At 37.4% G+C, this 8,901-nt stretch overlaps 2 non-coding genes across 2 annotated transcripts; one reads left to right on the plus strand and one right to left on the minus strand.

The window, feature by feature from the left end:
- Nucleotides 1–3,217: 3,217 nt before the first annotated feature.
- On the plus strand, nucleotides 3,218–3,324 carry LOC128280339 (small nucleolar RNA R71). Its single transcript, XR_008270519.1, has one exon. It is a non-coding gene; the product is annotated as a small nucleolar RNA R71 (small nucleolar RNA).
- Nucleotides 3,325–8,049: 4,725 nt separating this feature from the next.
- LOC128280134 (small nucleolar RNA R71) lies at nucleotides 8,050–8,156 on the minus strand. The gene has a single exon (XR_008270316.1). It is a non-coding gene; the product is annotated as a small nucleolar RNA R71 (small nucleolar RNA).
- Nucleotides 8,157–8,901: the final 745 nt, after the last annotated feature.

Below are 8,901 nucleotides of genomic sequence, written 5' to 3' on the forward strand. Positions count from 1 at the left end.
TTTTGCTCGTTTTCACTTAAAACCGAAGTTGCACAAGTTCTCAGAACATAATTTAAAACCTCATATTGTATCATAAAACACCAGAATACACAAATTTTACCTATGGGTATTTTTCCAAATATGAACCCTAGGTTGAATTATTGCTAGCATAAGCTAAATCAAGTTAACGGACTCCAAAACGTAAAGAACTTGAAAACGGGTTAGAACGGACTTACAATTGAGCTTGGGAAGCTTGAAAACCCTATCCATGGAGTCTCCCTTGGTATACACGTCCATGATGAAGAAGATGAGCAAAATTGGCTTTTAATTTTGTATTTTAATTCATTTTACCCCTAAATGACCAAAATACCCTTACTACTAAACTTTCCAAAAATTCCATCCATGTCCAATTTTTGTCCATAACTTAGAAATTGGTCAAATTTCTATTTAAGACCTCCTAATTAATATTTCAAATCAATTTCATATTAGAAACTTCTAGAATGCAAGTTTTGCAACTTATTCAATTTAGTCCCTAACTTCGAATTAAGCACTTTATGTATAGAATTTATTCACGAAATTTTCACACAATCATGCAATCATATCATATACCTCAAAATAATCATAAAATAATTATTTATATCTCAAATTTTGTGGTCCCGAAACCACTATTCCGACTAGGCCCAAACTCAGGATATTACACACACCCTTAAGCTATACGGGTAGCCCGTATTTTTTGAATTTTTTCAAATGTGGTCGTGCCCTGCTACTATCACACGCCCGTGTGTCTTGGGCGTGTGTGGCACACGGCCATGTCGCACGGCTGTGCCTAGCATTGTTCGCTTCTCCTACGCTCGTGTGTTATGGTACCACGCCCGTGTATTGTTGTACACGGCTGAATGGCACGGGCGTGTCACACGCTCGTGTCAAAGAAACAGAATCGAGCCTTGTCCCTAGCACGCCCATGGTTTTCTACCCCACGCCCGTGTTATTCCTATCAAGTTCACCCACGGCCATGTCGCACGGTCGTGGGGATTTATCACACCCTGTGTTTTGGGGAAATCATGTCCTGCTTCAACACAGCCGTCTCACACGGCCGTGTCTCTTCCCCTGTTTGGATACGGCTTCAGGCACGCCAGTGTACCTGGCCGTGTGTGCTGAAAAACTTTGCAATTCAAAGATAAAGTTAATGATTTGAAGTGTTAGAAATTAATTAAAAATAAAGAAATTAAAATATGTTAGTGCTCAGGTTGCCTCTCGAGAAGCGCTTATTTATAGTCTAAGCTCTACTTACCTCTCCGTTGATTTATCATGGTGGTTTGTGGAGTTCACTCCTCGTTCCTGCTGTTAATCTTAAAATAAGGTTTTAATCGGGTGTTGTTTACCTTAAAAGTGCCGAACTTGGGATGACTCACCTATACCTTACGAAATGGAAAAATACTAAGTACCGTAAGAGGGATTTCCTCATTCAGTGTGGTAGTGACAATATGAGGATTGATGGCATCTAGTAAGACTTTATCGCCTACTGTAAGTTGATTAGGAGAGGTATCGAGCTTGTTTTGGCATAGTTTCAGTTTATCATGTGTTCTCGGTTTGTGTTCTCGCCATTCGTCTAGCTCCTCTATCCATAGCCTTCGTTCTTCATGGACGTCTTTGTTCTTTTCATGATAGTAGTGCATTGTCTCTGTTGTCTTGGTTTGAAAAGGTTCCTGTAAGGATGATTGAATATTAGTTTTATCATCGAGAGGTTTTATAGCATTATCCTGAGTCTTAGGGGTTTTGACTAAGTCGCGTGCTTGAGTGCTATCGATCGCCACCGCATCAAGTGCGCCTCCGTGCCTACATTAATAATGGTTCGCGCATAAAGGGTCGTCCTAAAATTAAAGGTACCTCGTTATCCTCATCCATATCTAAGATCACAAAGTCTACTGGGTAAATAAATTTATCAATTTTAACGAGAACATCGTCAATAATACCATTAGGAAATCGAATTGTTTTGTCAGCCAATTGTATGCTCATCCTAGTCTATTTGGGTTTACCGAGACCTAGTCGTTTAAAAATTTTATACGGCATAACATTTATACTTGCCCTTAGATTAGCTAAAGCATTATTCATAGATAAACTACCAATTAAGCAAGAAATTGTAAAACTCCCTGGATCTTTCAATTTGTTAGGTAGGTTATTCTTCAAAATAGCTGAGCAGACTGCATTGAGTTCCACATGCGATGTAGCGTCTAATTTCCTTTTATTAGCCAGAAGTTCCTTTAAGAACTTCAATAAAAGGTAAGTTAATATGTAATTTCTTTAAGAGTTTGACAAACTTACCGAATTTTTCTTCTATTCTGTCTTTCATCATCGCTTTAGGATATGGCACACGAGGTTCATAATTTGTACTTATCTGTTTAGGATCATCATCGTTTATCTCTTCTCGATCTTTGTTCATCGCGTTGTCTTGTTGTAATTCTGGCTCAGGTGTAATGAATCCTTCCTTATCTTGGGCACTAATTGCATTGAGGTGTTCCCTTGGATTAGGTTCTGTATTACTTGGTAAGCTACCTTGTGGTCGCTCGGAGATTAGTTTGGATAGCTGGCCTATCTGAGTTTCGAGTCTTTGGATCAATGCTTGTTGATTCTTAAGTGTTGTCTTGGTATTTTGGAAATGGGTTCCTGACACTTAGATGAATTTTGAAACCATCTCTTCAAGGTTCTACTTCTTCTCTTGTTGATAAGGTGGCTGTTGAAAACCCTAAGGATTTTGTGGCTTTTGATTCCCTTAACCTCCCCAGGAAAAATTTGGGTGGTTCCTCCAACCTGTATTATAGGTATTACTGTATGGGTTATTTTGAGATCGGAAGTTATTGTTACCCATATAGTTAACTTGTTCTTCTTCAGTTGTAGGATTGAAGGATTGGTATAATGTATGCACACCTCATCTGCATGAGTTATACCTCATTACTGGATGTACCTGCGTAAAACCAGGAAAACTATCAATGATTTTTTAAGGAGTTCTACCTGATTAGAGAGCATGGTGACTGAATTGATGTTATAAACGCCGGCTATTTTTGTTGGCTTAGTCCTCATGACTTGCCACTGATAGTTGTTCAGTGACATCTCCTCTATGAATTCGTAGGCATCTTCCGATGTTTTATTGTTTATGGTTCCGTCTGCAGCTGCATCAATCATTTGTCTTGTCAAGGGATTCACAACATTGTAGAACATTTAAACTTGCAGCCATAGAGGTAACCCATGGTGAGGGCACCTTCTCAATAAATCCTTGTATCTCTCCCATGCATCGGAAAGTGTTTCTAAGTCCATCTGCACAAAAGAAGAGATATCATTGCGTAATTTAGCCGTTTTAACTGGCGAAAAATATTTTAGTAAAAATTTCTCGGTCATTTGCTCCCAAGTAGTGATAGAGCCTCGTGGTAACGAGTTTAACCACTATTTAGCTTTGTTTCTCAGTGAGAAGGGAAATAACTGAAGACGGATGTCATCATCAGAAACGCCATTGATTTTGAAGTATCGCAAAATTCCAGGAAATTTGCTAAGTTAGTGTTGGGATCTTCATCCTGCAAACCATCAAACTGAACAAACTGCTGTATCATCTGAATAGTGTTGGGTTTTAATTCAAAATTATTCATAGCAATAATAGGTCTCACTATACTTAATTCAGTTCCTGTTAAAGAGGGTTTAGCATAGTCATACATAGTACGTGGAGCAGGATTTTGATTAGCTGCAATTACAGGAGGCAACTGATTGTCTTGGTTTTCAACCATCTCATCGGTTGGAGATTGAGTATTGTCTTCTTGTTCATTTTCTGTGTATCGTAAACTATGCATTATTTCTCTTTGATTTCTACGAACTGTTCGATCGATTTCTTCGTCAAAAAGTAAAGGTCTTGACGATTTCTTCTAGTCATAAACTATAAAAACCTGCCAAGAGAAAGAAAAAGTAAATTAATAAATAATAATAATAATTAAATTAAATTAAATTGCAAGAAAAATAAATGGCTAAAGTAATAAAAATTTAGTGTTCCTAATATTTCAGTTCCCCGGCAACAGCGCCAATAACTTGATCGCAGTGATTCGTAACAAGTAATAAAATTTGATAATGAAGATCAAACCTAGACTAACTGTTATCACGACGAAAAGGCAAGCGCACCTATCAAATAATAGTATAGTAACGGCAAGACCGGGATATCGTACCCAAGGGAACCAAAAGTACTAGTAATAACTATCTTTTTATTATCTAGCCTAAGAATAAAAGGGGTTTGTTTTAATTAACTAATTATCTAAACTAATTAACTAATTTAATCAAAGCAAAGAGAAAGTTTGGAAAAAGACTTGAAGAAAAGCAATTGATAAAGATGACACCCAAGGAGGAATCCACCTAGATTTCACTTGTTATCTTACTCTGAACCAGACGATTTATTCACTTGACTTGATCCATGAGACTCCCTAACCTATGTTATTATCCCTATTCAAGACTATTAACTTCTAGCCCCTAGATTGAATAACCGAGAATTTTCTCTAATTAACACTCTAGGGTTGCATTAGCTCGATCTATGGACTCCCATATTAGGTTTCAACCTAATCTGGCAAAATCTCGTAACCCTATTTCTAGGCACCTAATCAACTCCGCTTAATTATGCCAAATCTACCCTTAGGCAAGGTCTATTCCTCCTCTGCGTAAGCACATCAAATCATGAATTAATACCCAGAATATTAACTCAAGCATTAAGAACACATAATTAAGAACAAATCAAGTATTTATCATACAGTTCAGATAATAATAACAAGATCCATCATAGGTTTTATCCCCCGTAGGTATCTAAGGGGTTTTGGTTCATAATAAAATAAGAGTACATCTCAAAAGTATGAAAATAACAAAACATAAAGAAAACTCTAAAACCCTTGAAGGATTTCTGAGAGAGATCTTCAGTCTTGGAGTAGCTCTTGCTTTTAAGATGGATCGTCTGGCTTCATTCAAGTAATTTCTAGCGTGTGGTTCCGTGTTCTAGAAAAGTTCTGGAGTGAGAGCCCCTTTCTAGGTCATACTTAGGGTGTTTATATAGGCTTTTGATTGGCTTTCTTGCCCCCTAAGTATCCTTTTTCTGTGTAAAATACAACTTCTTGAAAAAGGGACACGCCCGTGTGCCACGGCCGTGTGACGTGGTTGCCAGGCCGTGTTGATCTGTTAAGTTGCCACGGCCGTGTTGGCTCAATAGCCAGGCCGTGTGAGTCGTGTAAACCTTGGTCGACACCCTCGAAAGGCACGGGCGTGTGAGCTGCCCGTGTGGCAAGGCTTAGGTCGTGTGGTCTTCTCGATTTGGTCTATTTTATCCCTTTTTAGCTTGTTTTTGGCTCCTTTTGACCCTTGGTGCTCTCCTGAGTACAAAACATCAAATAACCGGATTAATAGCACCAAAATCCACAAATCTAAGAGTAAACATCCATAAATATGCTAAGTATTTGGGGTAAAAACATGTATAATTTGGCGTTTATCATCATATATATTATATATACTAAAACTCACATATATACATTATGTATAGTAGAACGCACATATATATGTACTATGTATATAGCAAACCCGCATAAATATATTATACATATAACACTCATGCACGTTAATATATTATATATTTAACACCCATGCACGTATATATTTTATTTATTTAACATCCACGCATGTTAATAAATATTATATATAAAACACAAAAACCCATATATATTATATATACACATACCTTTTAAATTTTCACAACATGTATACTTAACAATTCAGACAAAATTGCAAGAATTCACACCAGGAAAACATCGAGGTTCACATACCATAAGTGGGGGTTCGCAAGCCTCACTTCAACTCTCTAGATCTCATAATTCATACTAAAATACGACATACAAATGCACTCATATGTATCTCACCACGACTTTTCAAACTAAACAACTTTGTAGTTGGCTTTATCCTAATTTGTTAACGCTCCACCAATATTTTCAGCTTCGTACAAAAATATACATATTGCTAAGCATTCAAAAACAATCTATTGATAAACCATAATTTATACATATTTTTACCCCATGCTTAACGCATTTATAGATGGTTTCTCCTTATAATTGGTGAATTCGATGCTCCTAATCCTTTAATTTCATGTTTTATACTTAGGTGGGCATATGAGAGTAAAAAGGTCGAGAAACGGGCTGAAAACGGAGAAAATAGACCCACGTGGAAAACCAACATGGCTTGGACTTCTTCACACGGGCGGGTCACACGGCCGTGTCCCTTTGGTAAGATCGAAGCATGACTTACACGGGTAGATCACATGCCCGTGCCCATTTAACAGCCTTGACCACGGCCAATTTTGAGGGCTCTTAGGCATTCTAAAGCCTATTTAAACACCTGAGGAGGCACTTAGAAGGGGACGCAGAGTAGGAAGCAAAGAATTACTCAAGGAAAGCCTATTGATCCATCTCAAGAGCCGGATTCATTATCAAGACTGAAGATCTCCCTTCAAGTTCCTTCAGGAGTTTTGGGTTTTCTTATGTTTTGTTATCTTTATGCTTTTGAGATGTTTTCTTTCGTAAACATGAACTAAACCCCCTAAATACCTAAGGGCAATGAAACCTAAGACAGATCTTGTTATTATTATCTGAATTGTATGATAAATATTTGACTTGTTCTTAATTATGTGTTCTTAATTCTTGTTTTAATATTCCAGGATATTGATTCAAGTCAACGCTCTTATTCAGAGGAGGAATAAACCCTGTCTAAGAGTAAAATTGTCATAATAAAGCGGAGTTGATTACACGCCTAGAATAGGGTAACAAGTTTTTACTGGATTAGTGTGAAACCTAATAAGGGAATCCATAGATCGAGTTAATGCAATTCTAGGGAGTTAATTAGAAAGAGATTTCAATTATTCAACCTAAGGTTAGATGTTATTAGTCTCGAGAGGGATAATAATGTAATTTAGGGATTTCTATGGATCAAGTCAAATGAATAAATTGTCTGATTCAGAGTCAAATAACAAGTGAAGTCTAGGTGGATTTTTCCTTAGGTATTGTCTCAATCAATCGAATTTTCCCAAAAGTATTTTCCCAAGTTTACTTTCTATGCATTCTTAGTTAATAATTAGTTTAGATAACCAAACCTCTTAATTTTTAGGCTAGATAATAAAAAGGAAGTAAATACTAGTACTCGTAGTTCCTTTGGGTTAGACAATCCGGTCTTGCTGAACTATACTACTGTTCGATAGGTACACTTGCCTTAATTGTGGTAATAAGTTAGTCTCAAGAACGAGTCATTTATAAATCTTTAAAACCTATTACGAATATCACGCATCAAGTTTTTGGCATCATTTTCGGGGAGCCAGGATATTAGGAACACTTAATTTTTATTACTTTAGCCATTTACTTTATTTGCAATTTAAGTTTTTATTTTCTTTTCTTTTCTAATTTTTCTCTTATTTTCTTCTGACAGGTTTTTCTAGTTTATGACCAGAAGAAACCTGTCAGGACCACTACTTTTTGATAGTGAGATCGACCGTACAGTTCGTAAAAACAGACGACAAATAAGACGAAGCCTAAAATACACAGAGGACGAGCAACAGGATGATACTTCAATAACAACTGAGGAGATGACTGAAAACCAAGAAAATCTGCTACCTCCTACGATTGCTGCTGATCCAGTAAATCAGAATCCTACTCCACACACTATGTATGATTATGCTAAACCTAATTTAACACGAACTGAGTAACTTATAGTTAGACCACTATTGTTGGAAATAATTTTGAACTGAAACCTAACACAATTCAAATGATACAATAGTTTGTTTAGTTTGATGATTTGCAGGATGAGGATCCAAACAATCACTTGGCAAATTTCTTAGAGTTTTGCGACACTTTTAAAATCAATGGCGTTTTCGATGACGCCATTCACCTTCGGTTATTCCCCTTTTAGTTGAGGAATAAAGCTAAACAATGGTTGAACTTGTTACCACGAGGGTCAATCACTACTTGGGAACAAATGACCAAAAAGTTTTTACTTAAATATTTTCCACCGGCTAAAATGGCTAAGTTGAGAAATGACATTTCTTCCTTTGTGCAGATGGATATAGAAACACTCTACAATGCATGGGAGAGATACAAGGATCTGCTGAGAAGGTGCCCTCACCATGGGATACCACTCTGGCTACAGGTTCAGACACTTTGCAATGGTGTGAACCCCTCAACGAGGCAACTTATCGACGCAGCTGCTGGTGGAACTTTGAATAATAAGACACCTGAGGCAGCTTACAAATTTATTGAGGAGATGTCACTGATAACTATCAGTGGCAAGTTATGAGGACAAAGTCGACGAAAGTAGCCGGTGTTTTAAACCTTGACGCGGTTACTATGCTATCTAACCAAGCAGAACTCTTAAATAAAAAGACTGACGGTTTGTGTGACTACTCAGGTACATCCAGTGATGAGGTGCGATTCGAATGGAGGAGGAGCATGCAAAAAATATCAACCCTTCAACCCTAGCAGCGAGGAGGAACAAGTCCAATATATGGGTAACAATAACTCTAGACCCCAAAATAACCTGTATAGTAACACTTATAATGCAGGTTGGAGGAACCATCCCAATTTCTCGTGAGGAGGTCAAGGAAATCAAAGGCCACAATATCCTTCGAGTTTTTAACAACCACCTTACCAGCAAGAAAAGAAGCCGAAACTTGAGGAGATGTTAACAAAATTCATCTTGGTGTCAAAACTCATTTCTAGAATATCGAGACAGCCCTTAAGAATCAACAAGTGTCAATCCAAGGGCTCGAAACTCTGATAGGCCAACTCGCCAAATTGATATCTGAATGACCACAAGGTAGCCTACCGAGTATCATTAAATCTAACCTAAGGGAGCAAATCAATACAATTACCATTCAAG

Source organism: Gossypium arboreum, chromosome 8 (assembly GCF_025698485.1).
Source record: "Gossypium arboreum isolate Shixiya-1 chromosome 8, ASM2569848v2, whole genome shotgun sequence".
In the NCBI taxonomy this organism is placed as follows: domain Eukaryota; kingdom Viridiplantae; phylum Streptophyta; class Magnoliopsida; order Malvales; family Malvaceae; genus Gossypium; species Gossypium arboreum.